This window comes from Cherax quadricarinatus, unplaced genomic scaffold, assembly GCF_038502225.1.
Source record: "Cherax quadricarinatus isolate ZL_2023a unplaced genomic scaffold, ASM3850222v1 Contig219, whole genome shotgun sequence".
Lineage (NCBI taxonomy): Eukaryota > Metazoa > Arthropoda > Malacostraca > Decapoda > Parastacidae > Cherax > Cherax quadricarinatus.
In genome coordinates, this window is record NW_027195245.1 from 117,501 (window position 1) to 135,904 (window position 18,404).

An 18,404-nucleotide genomic window follows, 5' to 3' on the forward strand; every position below is an offset into this window, starting at 1 on the left:
GGCTGATACTAACAGTGACGGGGTTGGTACTAACAGTGACGGGGTTGGTTCTAATAGTGACGGGGTTGGTACTAACAGTGACTTGGTTGGTACTAACAGTGACGAGGTTGGTACTGACAGTGACGGGGTTGGTATTAGCAGTGACTGGGTTAGTATTAACAGTAACTGGGTTGGTTCTAACAGTGACGGGGTTGGTACTAACTGTGACGGGGTTTGTACTAACAGTGAAGGGGTTGGTACTAATGGTGACTGGGTTGGTACTAACAGTGACGTGGTTGGTACTAACAGTGACTGGATTGGTTCTAACAGTGACGGGGTTGGTACTAACGTTGACGGGGTTTGTACTAACAGTGACGGGGTTGGTTCTAACAGTGACGAGGTTGGTACTAATAGTGACTGGGATGCCACTAACAGTGACGGGGTTGGTACTAACAGTGACGGGGTTGGTGCTAACAGTGACTGTGTTGGTACTAACAGTGACTGGGTTGGTAATAACAGTAACGGGGTTGGTACTAACAACGACTGGGTAAGTACTAACAGTGACTGGGTTGGTACTAACAGTGACGGGGTTGGTACTAACAGTGTCGGGGTTGGTATTAAAAGTGACTGGGTTGGTTCTATCAGTGACGGGGTTGATACTAACAGTGACGGGGTTGGTAATAACAGTGACTGGGTTGGTATTAACAGTGACTGGGTTGGTTCTATCAGTGACGGGGTTGATACTAACAGTGACGGGGTTGGTAATAACAGTGACTGGGTTGGTTCTAACAGTGACTGGGTTGGTATTAACAGTGACTGGGTTGGTACTAACAGTGACGGGGTTGGTACTAACAGTGACGGGTTTGGTTCTAACAGTGACGGTGTTGGTTCTAACAGTGACGGGGTTGGTACTAACAGTGACGGGGTTGGTACTAACAGTGACGGGGTTGGTACTAACAGTGACGGGGTTGGTACTAACAGTGACCGGGGTATTACTAACAGTGACGGGGTTGGTACTAACAGTGACGTGGTTGGTACTAACAGTGACGGGGTTGGTACTAACAGTGACGTGATTGATACTAACAGTGACGGGGTTGGTACTAACAGTGACGAGGTTGGTACTAACAGTGACCGGAGTATTACTAACAGTGACGGGGTTGGTACTAACAGTGACGGGTTGGTACTAACAGTTACGGGGTTGGTACTAACAGTGACCGGGGTATTACTAACAGTGACGGGGTTGGTACTAACAGTGACGGGGTTGGTACTAACAGTGACCGGGGTATTACTAACAGTGACGGGGTTGGTACTAACAGTGACGGGGATGGTACTAACAGTGACGGGGTTGGTACTAACAGTGACGGGGTTGGTACTAACAGTGACCGGGGTATTACTAACAGTGACTGGGTTGGTACTAACAGTGACGGGTTGGTACTAACAGTGACGGGGTTGGTACTAACAGTGACCGGGGTATTACTAACAGTGACGGGGTTGGTACTAACAGTGACGGGGTTGGTACTAACAGTGACGTGGTTGGTACTAACAGTGACCGGGGTACTACTAACAGTGACGGGGTTGGTACTAACAGTGACGGGGTTGGTACTAACAGTGACCGGGGTATTACTAGCAGTGACTGGGTTGGTGCTAACAGTGACTGGGTTGGTACTAACAGTGACGGGGTTGGTACTAACAGTGACGGGGTTGGTACTAACAGTGACGGAGTTGGTACTAACAGTGACGGGGTTGGTACTAACAGTGACAGGGTTGGTACTGACAATGACTGGGTTGGTAGTAACAGTGACGGGGTTGATGCTAACAGTGACGGGGTTGGTACTAACAGTGACGGGGATGGTACTAACAGTGACGGGGTTACTACTAGCAGTGACGGGGTTGGTACTAACAGTGACTGGGCTGATACTAACACTGAGTGGGTTGGTACTAACAGTGACGGGGTTGGTTCTAATAGTGACGGTGTTGGTACTAACAGTGACTTGGTTGGTACTAACAGTGACGAGGTTGTTACTGACAGTGACGGGGTTGGTATTAGCAGTGACTGGGTTAGTATTAACAGTAACTGGGTTGGTTCTAACAGTGACGGGGTTGGTACTAACTGTGACGGGGTTTGTACTAACAGTGAAGGGGTTGGTACTAATGGTGACTCGGTTGGTACTAACAGTGACGTGGTTGGTACTAACAGTGACTGGATTGGTTCTAACAGTGACGGGGTTGGTACTAACGTTGACGGGGTTGGTACTAACAGTGACGGGGTTGGTTCTAACAGTGACGAGGTTGGTACTAATAGTGACTGGGATGCCACTAACAGTGACGGGGTTGGTACTAACAGTGACGGGGTTGGTGCTAACAGTGACTGTGTTGGTACTAACAGTGACTGGGTTGGTAATAACAGTAACGGGGTTGGTACTAACAACGACTGGGTAAGTACTAACAGTGACTGGGTTGGTACTAACAGTGACGGGGTTGGTACTAACAGTGTCGGGGTTGGCATTAACAGTGACTGGGTTGGTACTAACAGTGACTGGGTTGGTTCTATCAGTGACGGGGTTGATACTAACAGTGACGGGGTTGGTAATAACAGTGACTGGGTTGGTTCCAACAGTGACTGCGTTGGTATTAACAGTGACTGGGTTGGTACTAACAGTGACGGGGTTGGTACTAACAGTGACGGGTTTGGTTCTAACAGTGACGGTGTTGGTTCTAACAGTGACGGGGTTGGTACTAACAGTGACGGGGTTGGTACTAACAGTGACGGGGTTGGTACTAACAGTGACGGGGTTGGTACTAACAGTGACCGGGGTATTACTAACAGTGACGGGGTTGGTACTAACAGTGACGTGGTTGGTACTAACAGTGACGGGGTTGGTACTAACAGTGATGGGGTTGGTACTAACAGTGACGGGGTTGGTACTAACAGTGACGTGATTGATACTAACAGTGACGGGGTTGGTACTAACAGTGACGAGGTTGGTACTAACAGTGACCGGAGTATTACTAACAGTGACGGGGTTGGTACTAACAGTGACGGGTTGGTACTAACAGTTACGGGGTTGGTACTAACAGTGACCGGGGTATTACTAACAGTGACGGGGTTGGTACTAACAGTGACGGGGTTGGTACTAACAGTGACCGGGGTATTACTAACAGTGACGGGGTTGGTACTAACAGTGACGGGGATGGTACTAACAGTGACGGGGTTGGTACTAACAGTGACGGGGTTGGTACTAACAGTGACCGGGGTTTTACTAACAGTGACTGGGTTGGTACTAACAGTGACGGGTTGGTACTAACAGTGACGGGGTTGGTACTAACAGTGACCGGGGTATTACTAACAGTGACGGGGTTGGTACTAACAGTGACGGGGTTGGTACTAACAGTGACGTGGTTGGTACTAACAGTGACCGGGGTATTACTAACAGTGACGGGGTTGGTACTAACACTGACGGGGTTGATACTAACAGTGACGGGGTTGGTACTAACAGTGACTGGGTTGGTACTAACAGTGACCGGGGTATTACTAGCAGTGACTGGGTTGGTGCTAACAGTGACTGGGTTGGTACTAACAGTGACGGGGTTGGTACTAACAGTGACGGGGTTGGTACTAACAGTGACGGGGTTGGTACTAACAGTGACGGGGTTGGTACTAACAGTGACGGGGTTGGTACTAACAGTGACGGGGTTGGTACTAACAGTGACGGGGTTGGTACTAACAGTGACGGGGTTGGTACTAACAGTGACGGGGTTGGTACTAACAGTGACGGGGTTTTTACTGACAGTGACGTGGTTGGTACTAACAGTGACCGGGGTATTACTAACAGTGACGGGGTTGGAACTAACAGTGACGAGGTTGGTACTAACAGTGACGGGGTTCGTACTAACAGTGACGGGGTTGGTACTAACAGTGACCGGGGTATTACTAACAGTGACTGGGTTGGTGCTAACAGTGACGGGGTTGGTACTAACAGTGACGGGGTTGGTACTAACAGTGACGGGCTTGGTACTAACAGTGACGGGCTTGGTGCTAACAGTGACGGGCTTGGTACTAACAGTGACGGGGTTGGTACTAACAGTGACGGGGTTGGTACTAACAGTGACGGGGTTGGTACTAACAATGACGGGGTTGGTACTAACAGTGAAGGGGTTGGTACTAACAGTGAAGGGGTGATAAGCACTGGAAGTTAATTAAACAACAATATAAAGAATACCGCTGAAGACCTCCTGGCGAGTCTGGTCTTACTTACACACCACAACTTTTGTTTACGACATCAGTTGTTTCAGTGACGCTGCTGGACGCTTGCACAAGGGCAATAAATTGTATTTAAGTCGAATACGTTGCTACGAGTTGAAATTAATTAGTTATTTTCATTACTCTCGTAACATTTCATACATTTATGCACTTCATCAGTTTGTATAATTCAGTAATTTCAAATATAATTCTACGTTTCTCGTGTGAAAGTAAGAGTTTGGAGCTTAAGGATTAGTTTCTTAATATTTTTATATGTTTTATTTTGTGTTATCACTAAAAGATAACATTTGGAGTCCGTGCCATGATATTAACCTGGTGTAGCCTCCTGGTAAACCCTCTTACTTCCATTATTTCTCAATTAAAGTCAGAAGGACGTTCACTGGCCGCTGCGCCACCAACTAATACTTACTATATATAATCTTGACACTTGTAAATAACTGCAATATTTTCAAGGTCATAAGTTATGAAAACCCGAGTTTTCTCACTCTGTTATGAACGTTAATATTCGTCCCGTCTAAATTCTTGACTGGAGAACGAAAGAATTTTTACCATAATTATTACCCCTTTCAAGAAAAGTGCCTTGATGCTGGTGAAAAGATCTTGATTCTAGGAACTTGAGCCACTCTTTCTCGTTTCTAAGATCACAAATTACTGCCTCCCTTTGCCCAGGTACTGTATCACCCCTATGGGTTTAGCTGATCCACATAAATGTAATACTAATTATATTAATATTTTGATCATTATTATATTTATGGGAAATCGGTAAATCCGCAAGAGTTATACAGCTTCTAAGCAATGGAAGGCAACCACCCACGAGCCAGGCAAGGAGACAATCAGCTTAAATTTCATTAATCAAGAGCCTGTAACCACAAGCAGCTGCTTTATACACATAATATTAATCTCAAACTTCTACAAACCATTCTCCAGTTAATGACTGGGATGGAGAATATACTAACTTTCGTGAGTGAGTGTGGTAGAAGCCTCAGAGTGAGTGTGGTAGAGGCCTCAGAGTGAGTGTGGTAGAAGCCTCAGAGTGAGTCTGGTAGAAGCCTCAGAGTGAGTCTGGTAGAAGCCTCAGAGTGAGTGTGGTAGAGGCCTCAGAGTGAGTGTGGTAGAAGCCTCAGAGTGAGTGTGGTAGAGGCCTCAGAGTGAGTGTGGTAGAAGCCTCAGAGTGAGTGTGGTAGAAGCCTCAGAGTGAGTGTGGTAGAGGCCTCAGAGTGAGTGTGGTAGAAGCCTCAGAGTGAGTGTGGTAGAAGCCTCAGAGTGAGTGTGGTAGAGGCCTCAGAGTGAGTGTGGTAGAGGCCTCAGAGTGAGTGTGGTAGAAGCCTCAGAGTGAGTGTGGAAGAAGCCTCAGAGTGAGTGTGGTAGAGGCCTCAGAGTGAGTGTGGTAGAGGCTTCAGAGTGAGTGTGGTAGAAGGCTCAGAGTGAGTGTGGTAGAAGCCTCAGAGTGAGTGTGGTAGAGGCCTCAGAGTGAGTGTGGTAGAGGCCTCAGAGTGAGTGTGGTAGAAGCCTCAGAGTGAGTGTGGTAGAAGCCTCAGAGTGAGTGTGGTAGAGGTCTCAGAGTGAGTATTGCAGAGGCCTCAGAGTGAGTGTGGAAGAGGCCTCAGAGTGAGTGTGGTAGAAGCCTCAGAGTGAGTGTGGTAGAAGCCTAAGAGTGAGTGTGGTAGAGGCCTCAGAGTGAGTGTGGTAGAAGCCTCAGAGTGAGTGTTGCAGAGGCCGCAGAGTGAGTATTGCAGAGGCCTCAGAGTGAGTGTGGTAGAGGCCTCAGAGTGAGTGTGGTAGAAGCCTCAGAGTGAGTGAGGTAGAGGCCTCAGAGTGAGTGTGGTAGAAGCCTCAGAGTGAGTGTTGTAGAGGCCTCAGAGTGAGTATTGCAGAGGCCTCAGAGTGAGTGTGGTAGAGGCCTCAGAGTGAGTGTGGTAGAAGCCTCAGAGTGAGTGTGGTAGAGGCCTCAGAGTGAGTGTGGTAGAAGTCTCAGAGTGAGTGTGGTAGAGGCCTCAGAGTGAGTATTGCAGAGGCCTCAGAGTGAGTGTGGTAGAGGCCTCAGAGTGAGAGTGGTAGAAGCCTCAGAGTGAGTGTGGTAGAAGTCTCAGAGTGAGTATGGTAGAGACCTCAGAGTGAGTGTGGTAGAGGCCTCAGAGTGAGTGTGGTAGAGGCCTCAGAGTGTATGGGGTAGAAGCCTCGGAGTGAGTGTGGAAGAAGCCTCAGAGTGAGTGTGGGAGTGTGGTAGAGGCCTCAGAGTGAGTATTGCAGAGGCCTCAGAGTGAGTGTGGTAGAGGCCTCAGAGTGAGTGTGGTAGAAGCCTCAGAGTGAGTGTGGTAGAAGCCTCAGAGTGAGTGTGGTAGAAGCCTCAGAGTGAGTATGGTAGAGGCCTCAGAGTGAGTGTGGTGGAGGCCTCAGAGTGAGTGTGGTAGAAGCCTCAGAGTGAGTGTGGTAGAGGCCTCAGAATGAGCATTGCAGAGGCCTCAGAGTGAGTGTGGTAGAGGCCTCAGAGTGAGTGTGGTAGAAGCTTCAGAGTGAGTGTGGTAGAAGCCTCAGAGTGAGTGTGGTAGAGGCCTCAGAGTGTATGGGGTTGAAGCCTCGGAGTGAGTGTGGTAGAAGCCTCAGAGTGAGTGTGGGAGTGTGGTAGAGGCCTCAGAGTGAGTATTGCAGAGGCCTCAGAGTGAGTGTGGTAGAGGCCTCAGAGTGAGTGTGGTAGAAGCCTCAGAGTGAGTGTGGTAGAGGCCTCAGAGTGAGTGTGGTAGAGGCCTCAGAGTGAGTGTGGTAGAGGCCTCAGAGTGAGTGTGGTAGAGCCCTCAGAGTGAGTGTGGTAGAAGCCTCAGAGTGAGTGTGGTAGAAGCCTCAGAGTGAGTGTGGTAGAAGCCTCAGAGTGAGTATGGTAGAGGCCTCAGAGTGAGTGTGGTAGAGGCCTCAGAGTGAGTGTGGTAGAAGCTTCAGAGTAAGTGTGGTAGAAGCCTCAGAGTGAGTGTGGTAGAAGCATCAGAGTGAGCATAGTAGAGACCTCAGAGTGAGTGTGGTAGAGGCCTCAGAGTGTGTGTGGTAGAAGCCTCAGAGTGAGTGTGGTAGAAGTCTCAGAGTGAGTGTGGTAGAGGCCTCAGAGTGAGTATTGCAGAGGCCTCAGAGTGAGTGTAGTAGAGGTCTCAGAGTGTGTGTGGTAGAAGCCTCAGAGTGAGTGTGGTAAAAGCCTCAGAGTGAGTGTGGTAGAAGCTTCAGAGTGAGTGTGGTAGAGGCCTCAGAGTGTATGGGGTAGAAGCCTCGGAGTGAGTGTGGTAGAAGCCTCAGAGTGAGTGTGGGAGTGTGGTAGAGGCCTCAGAGTGAGTATTGCAGAGGCCTCAGAGTGAGTGTGGTAGAGGCCTCAGAGTGAGTGCGGTAGAAGCCTCAGAGTGAGTGTGGTAGAAGCCTCAGAGTGAGTGTGGTAGAAGCCTCAGAGTGAGTATGGTAGAGGCCTCAGAGTGAGTGTTGTGGAGGCCTCAGAGTGAGTGTGGTAGAAGCCTCAGAGTGAGTGTGGTAGAGGCCTCAGAATGAGCATTGCAGAGGCCTCAGAGTGAGTGTGGTAGAGGCCTCAGAGTGAGTGTGGTAGAAGCTTCAGAGTAAGTGTGGTAGAAGCCTCAGAGTGAGTGTGGTAGAAGCATCAGAGTGAGCATAGTAGAGACCTCAGAGTGAGTGTGGTAGAGGCCTCAGAGTGTGTGTGGTAGAAGCCTCAGAGTGAGTGTGGTAGAAGTCTCAGAGTGAGTGTGGTAGAGGCCTCAGAGTGAGTATTGCAGAGGCCTCAGAGTGAGTGTAGTAGAGGTCTCAGAGTGTGTGTGGTAGAAGCCTCAGAGTGAGTGTGGTAAAAGCCTCAGAGTGAGTGTGGTAGAAGCTTCAGAGTGAGTGTGGTAGAGGCCTCAGAGTGAGTATTGCAGAGGCCTCAGAGTGAGTGTAGTAGAGGTCTCAGAGTGTGTTTGGTAGAAACCTCAGAGTGAGTGTGGTAGAAGCCTAAGAGTGAGTGTGGTAGAGACCTCAGAGTGAGTGTGGTAGAAGCCTCAGAGTGAGTGTGGTAGAAGCCTCAGAATGAGTGTGGTAGAAGCCTCAGAGTGAGTATGGTAGAAGCCTCAGAGTGAGTGTGGTAGAGGCCTCAGAGTGAGTGTGGTAGAAACCTCAGAGTGAGTGTGGTAGAAGTCTAAGAGTGAGTGTGGTAGAGGCCTCAGAGTGAGTATGGTAGAGACTTCAGAATGAGTGTGATAGAGGTCTCAGAGTGTGGTAGTGGCCTCAGAGTAAGTGTGGTAGAAGCCTCAGAGGGAGTGTAGTAGAAGCCTCTGGGTGAGTGTGGTAGAAGCCTCAGAGTGAGTGTGGTAGGGGCCTCAGAGTGAGTGTGGTAGAAGCCTCAGAGTTAGTGTGGTAGACGCCTCAGAGTTAGTGTGGTAGAGGCCTCAGAGTGAGTGTGGTAGAGGCCTCAGAGTGAGTGTGGTAGAGGCCTCAGAGTGAGTGTGGTAGAGGCCTCAGAGTGTGGTAGTGGCCTCTGAGTAAATGTGGTAGAGGCCTCAGAGTAAGTGTGGTAGAGGCCTCAGAGTGAGTGTGGTAGAGGCCTCAGAGTGTGGTAGTGGCCTCAGAGTAAGTGTGGTAAAGGCCTCAGAGTGAGTGTGGTAGAGGCCTCAGAGTGAGTGTGGTAGAAGCCTCAGAGTGAGTGTGGTAGAGGTCTCAGAGTGAGTGTGGTAGAGGCCTCAGAGTGAGTGTGGTAGAGGCCTCAGAGTGAGTGTGGTAGAACCTCAGAGAGAGTGTGGTAGAGGCCTCAGAGTGAGTGTGGTAGAGGCCTCAGAGTGAGTGTGGTAGAAGCCTCAGAGTGAGTGTGGTAGAACCTCAGAGTGAGTGTGGTAGAAGCCTCAGAGTGAGTGTGGTAGAGGCCTCAGAGTGAGTGTGGTAGAGGCCTCAGAGTGAGTGTGGTAGAAGCCTCAGAGTGAGTGTGGTAGAGGCCTCAGAGTGAGTGTGGTAGAACCTCAGAGTGAGTGTGGTAGAACCTCAAGGTGAGTGTGGTAGACGCCTCAGAGTGAGTGTTGTACAGGCCTCAGAGTGAGTGTGGTAGAGACTTTAGAATGAGTGTGGTAGAGGCCTCAGAGTGAGTGTGGTAGAAGCCTCAGAGTGAGTGTGGTAGAGGCCTCAGAGTGAGTGTGGTAGAGGCCTCAGAGTGAGTGTGGTAGAGGCCTCAGAGTGAGTGTGGTAGAACCTCAAGGTGAGTGTGGTAGACGCCTCAGAGTGAGTGTTGTACAGGCCTCAGAGTGAGTGTGGTAGAGGCCTCAGAGTGAGTGTGGTAGAAGCCTCAGAGTGAGTGTGGTAGAGGCCTCAGAGTGAGTGTGGTAGAGGCCTCTGAGTGAGTGTGGTAGAGACTTTAGAATGAGTGTGGTAGAGGCCTCAGAGTGAGTGTGGTAGAAGCCTCAGAGTGAGTGTGGTAGAGGCCTCAGAGTGAGTGTGGTAGAGGCCTCTGAGTGAGTGTGGTAGAGACTTTAGAATGAGTGTGGTAGAGGCCTCAGAGTGAGTGTGGTAGAAGCCTCAGAGTGAGTGTGGTAGAGGCCTCAGAGTGAGTGTGGTAGAGACTTTAGAATGAGTGTGGTAGAGGCCTCAGAGTGAGTGTGGTAGAGACTTTAGAATGAGTGTGGTAGAGGCCTCAGAGTGAGTGTGGTAGAGGCCTCTGAGTGAGTGTGGTAGAGACTTTAGAATGAGTGTGGTAGAAGCCTCAGAGTGAGTGTGGTAGAGGCCTCTGAGTGAGTGTGGTAGAGACTTTAGAATGAGTGTGGTAGAAGCCTCAGAGTGAGTGTGGTAGAGGCCTCTGAGTGAGTGTGGTAGAGACTTTAGAATGAGTGTGGTAGAGGCCTCAGAGTGAGTGTGGTAGAAGCCTCAGAGTGAGTGTGGTAGAGGCCTCAGAGTGAATGTGGTAGAGGCCTCTGAGTGAGTGTGGTAGAGACTTTAGAATGAGTGGGGTAGAGGCCTCAGAGTGAGTGTGGTAGAAGCCTCAGAGTGAGTGTGGTAGAGGCCTCAGAGTGAGTGTGGTAGAGACTTTAGAATGAGTGTGGTAGAGGCCTCAGAGTGAGTGTGGTAGAGACTTTAGAATGAGTGTGGTAGAGGCCTCAGAGTGAGTGTGGTAGAGGCCTCTGAGTGAGTGTGGTAGAGACTTTAGAATGAGTGTGGTAGAAGCCTCAGAGTGAGTGTGGTAGAGGCCTCAGAGTGAGTGTGGTAGAAGCCTCCGAGTGAGTGTTGTAGAGGCCTCAGAGTGAGTGTGGTAGAGGCCTCAGAGTGAGTGTGGTAGAGGCCTCAGAGTGAGTGTGGTAGAAGCCTCAGAGTGAGTGTGGTAGAGGCCTCAGAGTGAGTGTGGTAGAGGCCTCAGAGTGAGTGTGGTAGAGGCCTCAGAGTGAGTGTGGTAGAGGCCTCAGAGTGAGTGTGGTAGAAGCCTCAGAGTGAGTGTGGTAGAGACCTCAGAGTGAGTGTGGTAGATAATCATTTCTTCGTCTCTTTTTAATTCCTCTTCTAATATTTCTAATCTACAATTCAGTTTATTGGGTATATTTGAACCTTCAAAGTGTTGTTTATGTGTAAGAATTGCAGCAGTGAACAGAATATTGAAGACCTTTACTGTTGCTTTGGGCGCTGTGGTTTATAAACAAGACTTTAGTTGTGATATAAATAGTTTGGAAATTGAAGAACTGGGAATTTGTGTAAAATTGAGGAAAATTTCTACCAACAAGTGGCTTTCTCATTCTGGGACAGAGACAAATGGTAGAAAACCTGGAGTGTGAGGTAATCAGTCCCTCAGCCTTGAGTCGATGCGTTCAACCCATCAGTAAAAGTGGTTTATATAGTGTAGATAGTTGAGTTGAAACAGCAGGAGACAGAGTCACCAGTGGAAAATTCCACTAGAGTAATTAGGTCAGTCCTATAAGTTCGGTACAGGACTGAGGAAGTCACTTGCTGGTGAAATGTTTCCACAACAAACATTCCCACATGTTGCAAATGTGTCTAATTCTTTAAGTCTTTAATTGTTCATAATTTTAAGGATTTGTACTAATTTTATACTTCTGATGGATTTTCAGAAGAATTTGGTATACAGTACCGAAAAAAAGTTCCGCAGAAAGTGCAATGTCAAGCAGATGTTCCTATGCGATGGACGTCATTTCTGGCTCACAGGACCCACTGTTTATTCACAACACTTCAGACAGCCATAATGGTGAAGTCAACCTTGGACTACAACTGAATGGCTCAACAAGCACAATTGTGCAGTCGTCAGTAAACTCAAGTTAGTGATACAGTACATGCTTCTTTATATGTATCTTTGAACTACCAGTGGTGGTGGACTGGTAAGCGAGTAGAAAGTCTCGGGCAGATGGCCAATAGTTCCAGTGACGGGTCATCATATAATGAAGACCCTCGTCAGGAAACACTTGTTTGTTTTCTGATGAATCTTGCCTAACCTAACCTAATATAGATTTATTTTTCATGAGAGAATTTCTTCATTTCCAACATGCATGTAGTACTGATGATCGTACATACACTAACATGGATCCAAAACATGTTCTCTGACCTAAGGTTACCTTCGTAAATAACAATGTAGTTGGTCGTACTTCACAACATTCACAGAGACCGTGACGGGTATCTCAACATTCACAGAGACCGTGACGGGTATTGCATCATTCACAGAGACCGTGACGGGTATCACAACATTCACAGAGACCGTAACGGGTATCACAACATTCACAGAGACCGTGACGGGTATCACAACATTCACAGAGACCGTGACGGGTATCACAACATTCACAGAGACCGTGTCGGGTATCACAACATTCACAGAGACCGTGACGGGTATCACAACGCTCACAGAGACCGTGACGGGTATCGCAACATTCACAGAGACCGTGGCGGGTATCACAACACTCACAGAGACCGTGACGGGTATCACAACACTCACAGAGACCGTGACTGGTATCACAACACTCACAGAGACCGTGACGGGTATCACAACATTCACAGAGACCGTGACGGGTATCACAACACTCACAGAGACCGTGACGGGTATCACAACATTCACAGAGACCGTGACGGGTATCACAACACTCACAGAGACCGTGACTGGTATCAGAACACTCACAGAGACCGTGACAGGTATCACAACATTCACAGAGACCGTGACGGGTATCACAACACTCACAGAGACCGTGACGGGTATCACAACATTCACAGAGACTGTGACGGGTATCACAACGTTCACAGAGACAGTGACGGGTATCACAACATTCACAGAGACCGTGACGGGTATCACAACACTCATAGAGACCGTGACGGGTATCACAACATTCACAGAGACCGTGACGGGTATCACAACATTCACAGAGACCGTGACGGGTATCACAACATTCACAGAGATCGTGACGGGTATCACAACATTCACAGAGACCGTGACGGGTATCACAACACTCACAGAGTCCGTAACGGGTATCACAACATTCACAGAGACCGTGACGGGAATCACAACACTCACAGAGACCGTGACACGTATCACAACATTCACAGAGACCGTGGCGGGTATCACAACACTCACAGAGACCGTGACGGGTATCACAACACTCACAGAGACCGTGACGGGTATCACAACACTCACAGAGACCGTGACGGGTATCACAACATTCACAGAGACCGTGACGGGTATCACAACACTCACAAAGACCGTCACGGGTATCACAACATTCACAGAGACCGTGACGGGAATCACAACACTCACAGAGACCGTGACGGGTATCACAACATTCAGAGACCGTGACGGGTATCACCTCACTCACAGAGACCGTGACTGGTATCACAAAATTCACAGAGACTGTGACGGGTATCACAACATTCACAGAGACTGTGACGGGTATCACAACATTCACAGAGACCGTGACGGGTATCACAACACTCACAGAGACCGTGACGAGTATCACAACACTCACAGAGACCGTGACTGGTATCACAACACTCACAGAGACCGTGACGGGTATCACAACATTCACAGAGACCGTGACGGGTATCACAACACTCACAGAGACCGTGACTGGTATCACAACATTCACAGAGACTGTGACGGGTATCACAACATTCACAGAGACCGTGACGGGTATCACAACACTCACAGAGACCGTGACGGGTATCACAACATTCACAGAGACCGTGACGGGTATCACAACATTCACAGAGACCGTGACGGGTATCACAACAATCACAGAGACCGTGACGGGTATCGCAACATTCACAGAGACCGTGACGGGTTTCACAACATTCACAGAAACCGTGACGGGTATCACAACACTCACAGAGACCGTGACGGGTATCACAACACTCACAGAGACCGTGATGGGTATCACAACATTCACAGAGACCGTGACGGGTATCACAACACTCACAGAGACCGTGACGGGTATCACAACATTCACAGAGACCGTGACGGGTATCACAACATTCACAGAGACCGTGACGGGTATCACAACATTCACAGAGACCGTGACGGGTATCACAACACTCACAGAGTCTGTGATGGGTATCGCAACATTCACAGAGACCGTGACGGGTATCACAACACTCACAGAGACCGTGACGGGTATCACAACGCTCACAGAGACCGTGATGGGTATCACAACATTCACAGAGACCGTGACGGGTATCACAACACTCACAGAGACTGTGACGGGTATCACAACATTCACAGAGACTGTGACGGGTATCACAACACTCACAGAGACCGTGACAGGTGTCACAACATTCACAGAGACCGTGACGGGTATCACAACACTCACAGAGACCGTGACGGGTATCACAACATTCACAGAGACTGTGACGGGTATCACAACATTCACAGAGGCCGTGACGGGTATCACAACATTCACAGAGACCGTGACGGGTATCACAACACTCACAGAGACCATGACGGGTATCACAACATTCACACAGACCGTGACGGGTATCACAACACTCACAGAGACCGTGACGGGTACCACAACACTCACAGAGACCGTGACGGTTATGACAACATTCACAGAGACCGTGACGGGTATCACAACACTCACAGAAACCGTGACCGGTATCACAACACTCACAGAGACCGTGACTGGTATCACAACATTAACAGAGACTGTGACAGGTATCACAACATTCACAGAGACTGTGACGGGTATCACAACATTCACAGAGACCGTGACGGGTATCACAACACTCACAGAGACCGTGACTGGTATCACATCATTCACAGAGACCGTGACGGGTATCACAATACTCACAGAGACCATGACGGGTATCACAACACTCACAGAGACTGTGATGGGTATCACAACACTCACAGAGACCGTGATGGGTATCACAACACTCACAGAGACCGTGATGGGTATCACAACATTCACAGACACCGTGACGGGTATCACAACACTCACAGAGACCGTGACGCGTATCACAACATTCACAGACTCTGTGACGGGTATCACAACATTCACAGAGACCGTGACGGGTATCACAACATTCACAGAGACCGTGACGGGTATCACAACACTCACAGAGACCGTGACGGGTATTACAACATTCACAGACACCGTGACGGGTATCACAACATTCACAGAAACCGTGACGGGCATCACAACATTCACAGAGACAGTGACGGGTATCACAACACTCACAGAGTCCGTGACGGGAATCACAACATTCACAGAGACCGTGACGGGAATCACAACACTCACAGAGACCGTGACGGGTATCACAACACTCACACAGACCGTGACGGGTATCACAACATTCACAGAGACCGTGACGGGTATCACAACACTCACAGAGACCGTGACAGGTATCACAACATTCACAGAGACCGTGGCGGGTATCACAACACTCACAGAGACCGTGAAGGGTATCACAACACTCACAGAGACCGTGACGGGTATCACAACATTCACAGAGACCGTGACGGGTATCACAACACTCACAGAGACCGTGAGGGGTATCACAACACTCACAGAGACCGTAACGGGTATCACAACATTCACAGCGACCGTGACGAGTATCACAACACTCACAGAGACCGTGACTGGTATCACAACACTCACAGAGACCGTGACGGGTATCACAACATTCACAGAGACCGTGACGGGTATCACAACACTCACAGAGACCGTGACTGGTATCACAACATTCACAGAGACTGTGACGGGTATCACAACATTCACAGAGACCGTGACGGGTATCACAACACTCACAGAGACCGTGACGGGTATCACAACATTCACAGAGACCGTGACGGGTATCACAACAATCACAGAGACCGTGACGGGTATCACAACATTCACAGAGACCGTGACGGGTATCGCAACATTCACAGAGACCGTGACGGGTTTCACAACATTCACAGAAACCGTGACGGGTATCACAACACTCACAGAGACCGTGACGGGTATCACAACACTCACAGAGACCGTGATGGGTATCACAACATTCACAGAGACCGTGACGGGTATCACAACACTCACAGAGACCGTGACGGGTATCACAACATTCACAGAGACCGTGACGGGTATCACAACATTCACAGAGACCGTGACGGGTATCACAACATTCACAGAGACCGTGACGGGTATCACAACACTCACAGAGTCTGTGATGGGTATCGCAACATTCACAGAGACCGTGACGGGTATCACAACACTCACAGAGACCGTGACGGGTATCACAACGCTCACAGAGACCGTGATGGGTATCACAACATTCACAGAGACCGTGACGGGTATCACAACACTCACAGAGACTGTGACGGGTATCACAACATTCACAGAGACTGTGACGGGTATCACAACACTCACAGAGACCGTGACAGGTGTCACAACATTCACAGAGACCGTGACGGGTATCACAACACTCACAGAGACCGTGACGGGTATCACAACATTCACAGAGACTGTGACGGGTATCACAACATTCACAGAGGCCGTGACGGGTATCACAACATTCACAGAGACCGTGACGGGTATCACAACACTCACAGAGACCATGACGGGTATCACAACATTCACACAGACCGTGACGGGTATCACAACATTCAGAGACCGTGACGGGTATCACCTCACTCACAGAGACCGTGACTGGTATCACAAAATTCACAGAGACTGTGACGGGTATCACAACATTCACAGAGACTGTGACGGGTATCACAACATTCACAGAGACCGTGACGGGTATCACAACACTCACAGAGACCGTGACGAGTATCACAACACTCACAGAGACCGTGACTGGTATCACAACACTCACAGAGACCGTGACGGGTATCACAACATTCACAGAGACCGTGACGGGTATCACAACACTCACAGAGACCGTGACTGGTATCACAACATTCACAGAGACTGTGACGGGTATCACAACACTCACAGAGACCGTGACAGGTGTCACAACATTCACAGAGACCGTGACGGGTATCACAACACTCACAGAGACCGTGACGGGTATCACAACATTCACAGAGACTGTGACGGGTATCACAACATTCACAGAGGCCGTGACGGGTATCACAACATTCACAGAGACCGTGACGGGTATCACAACACTCACAGAGACCATGACGGGTATCACAACATTCACACAGACCGTGACGGGTATCACAACATTCAGAGACCGTGACGGGTATCACCTCACTCACAGAGACCGTGACTGGTATCACAAAATTCACAGAGACTGTGACGGGTATCACAACATTCACAGAGACTGTGACGGGTATCACAACATTCACAGAGACCGTGACGGGTATCACAACACTCACAGAGACCGTGACGAGTATCACAACACTCACAGAGACCGTGACTGGTATCACAACACTCACAGAGACCGTGACGGGTATCACAACATTCACAGAGACCGTGACGGGTATCACAACACTCACAGAGACCGTGACTGGTATCACAACATTCACAGAGACTGTGACGGGTATCACAACATTCACAGAGACCGTGACGGGTATCACAACACTCACAGAGACCGTGACGGGTATCACAACATTCACAGAGACCGTGACGGGTATCACAACATTCACAGAGACCGTGACGGGTATCACAACAATCACAGAGACCGTGACGGGTATCGCAACATTCACAGAGACCGTGACGGGTTTCACAACATTCACAGAAACCGTGACGGGTATCACAACACTCACAGAGACCGTGACGGGTATCACAACACTCACAGAGACCGTGATGGGTATCACAACATTCACAGAGACCGTGACGGGTATCACAACACTCACAGAGACCGTGACGGGTATCACAACATTCACAGAGACCGTGACGGGTATCACAACATTCACAGAGACCGTGACGGGTATCACAACATTCACAGAGACCGTGACGGGTATCACAACACTCACAGAGTCTGTGATGGGTATCGCAACATTCACAGAGACCGTGACGGGTATCACAACACTCACAGAGACCGTGACGGGTATCACAACGCTCACAGAGACCGTGATGGGTATCACAACATTCACAGAGACCGTGACGGGTATCACAACACTCACAGAGACTGTGACGGGTATCACAACATTCACAGAGACTGTGACGGGTATCACAACACTCACAGAGACCGTGACAGGTGTCACAACATTCACAGAGACCGTGACGGGTATCACAACACTCACAGAGACCGTGACGGGTATCACAACATTCACAGAGACTGTGACGGGTATCACAACATTCACAGAGGCCGTGACGGGTATCACAACATTCACAGAGACCGTGACGGGTATCACAACACTCACAGAGACCATGACGGGTATCACAACATTCACACAGACCGTGACGGGTATCACAACACTCACAGAGACCGTGACGGGTACCACAACACTCACAGAGACCGTGACGGTTATGACAACATTCACAGAGACCGTGACGGGTATCACAACACTCACAGAAACCGTGACCGGTATCACAACACTCACAGAGACCGTGACTGGTATCACAACATTAACAGAGACTGTGACAGGTATCACAACATTCACAGAGACTGTGACGGGTATCACAACATTCACAGAGACCGTGACGGGTATCACAACACTCACAGAGACCGTGACTGGTATCACATCATTCACAGAGACCGTGACGGGTATCACAATACTCACAGAGACCATGACGGGTATCACAACACTCACAGA

The 18,404-nt window shown here is 49.3% G+C and overlaps 1 long non-coding RNA gene across 1 annotated transcript in view; it reads left to right on the plus strand.

Annotated features, from left to right (window-relative positions):
- LOC128699305 (uncharacterized) overlaps nt 1-18,404 on the plus strand; it is a 136,757-nt gene that overhangs the window by 2,777 nt on the left and 115,576 nt on the right. Inside the window, exon 2 of the long non-coding RNA XR_011391104.1 lies at nt 11,296-11,498. This is a non-coding gene — a long non-coding RNA (uncharacterized lncRNA). The remainder of the gene's footprint in view (nt 1-11,295; nt 11,499-18,404) is intronic.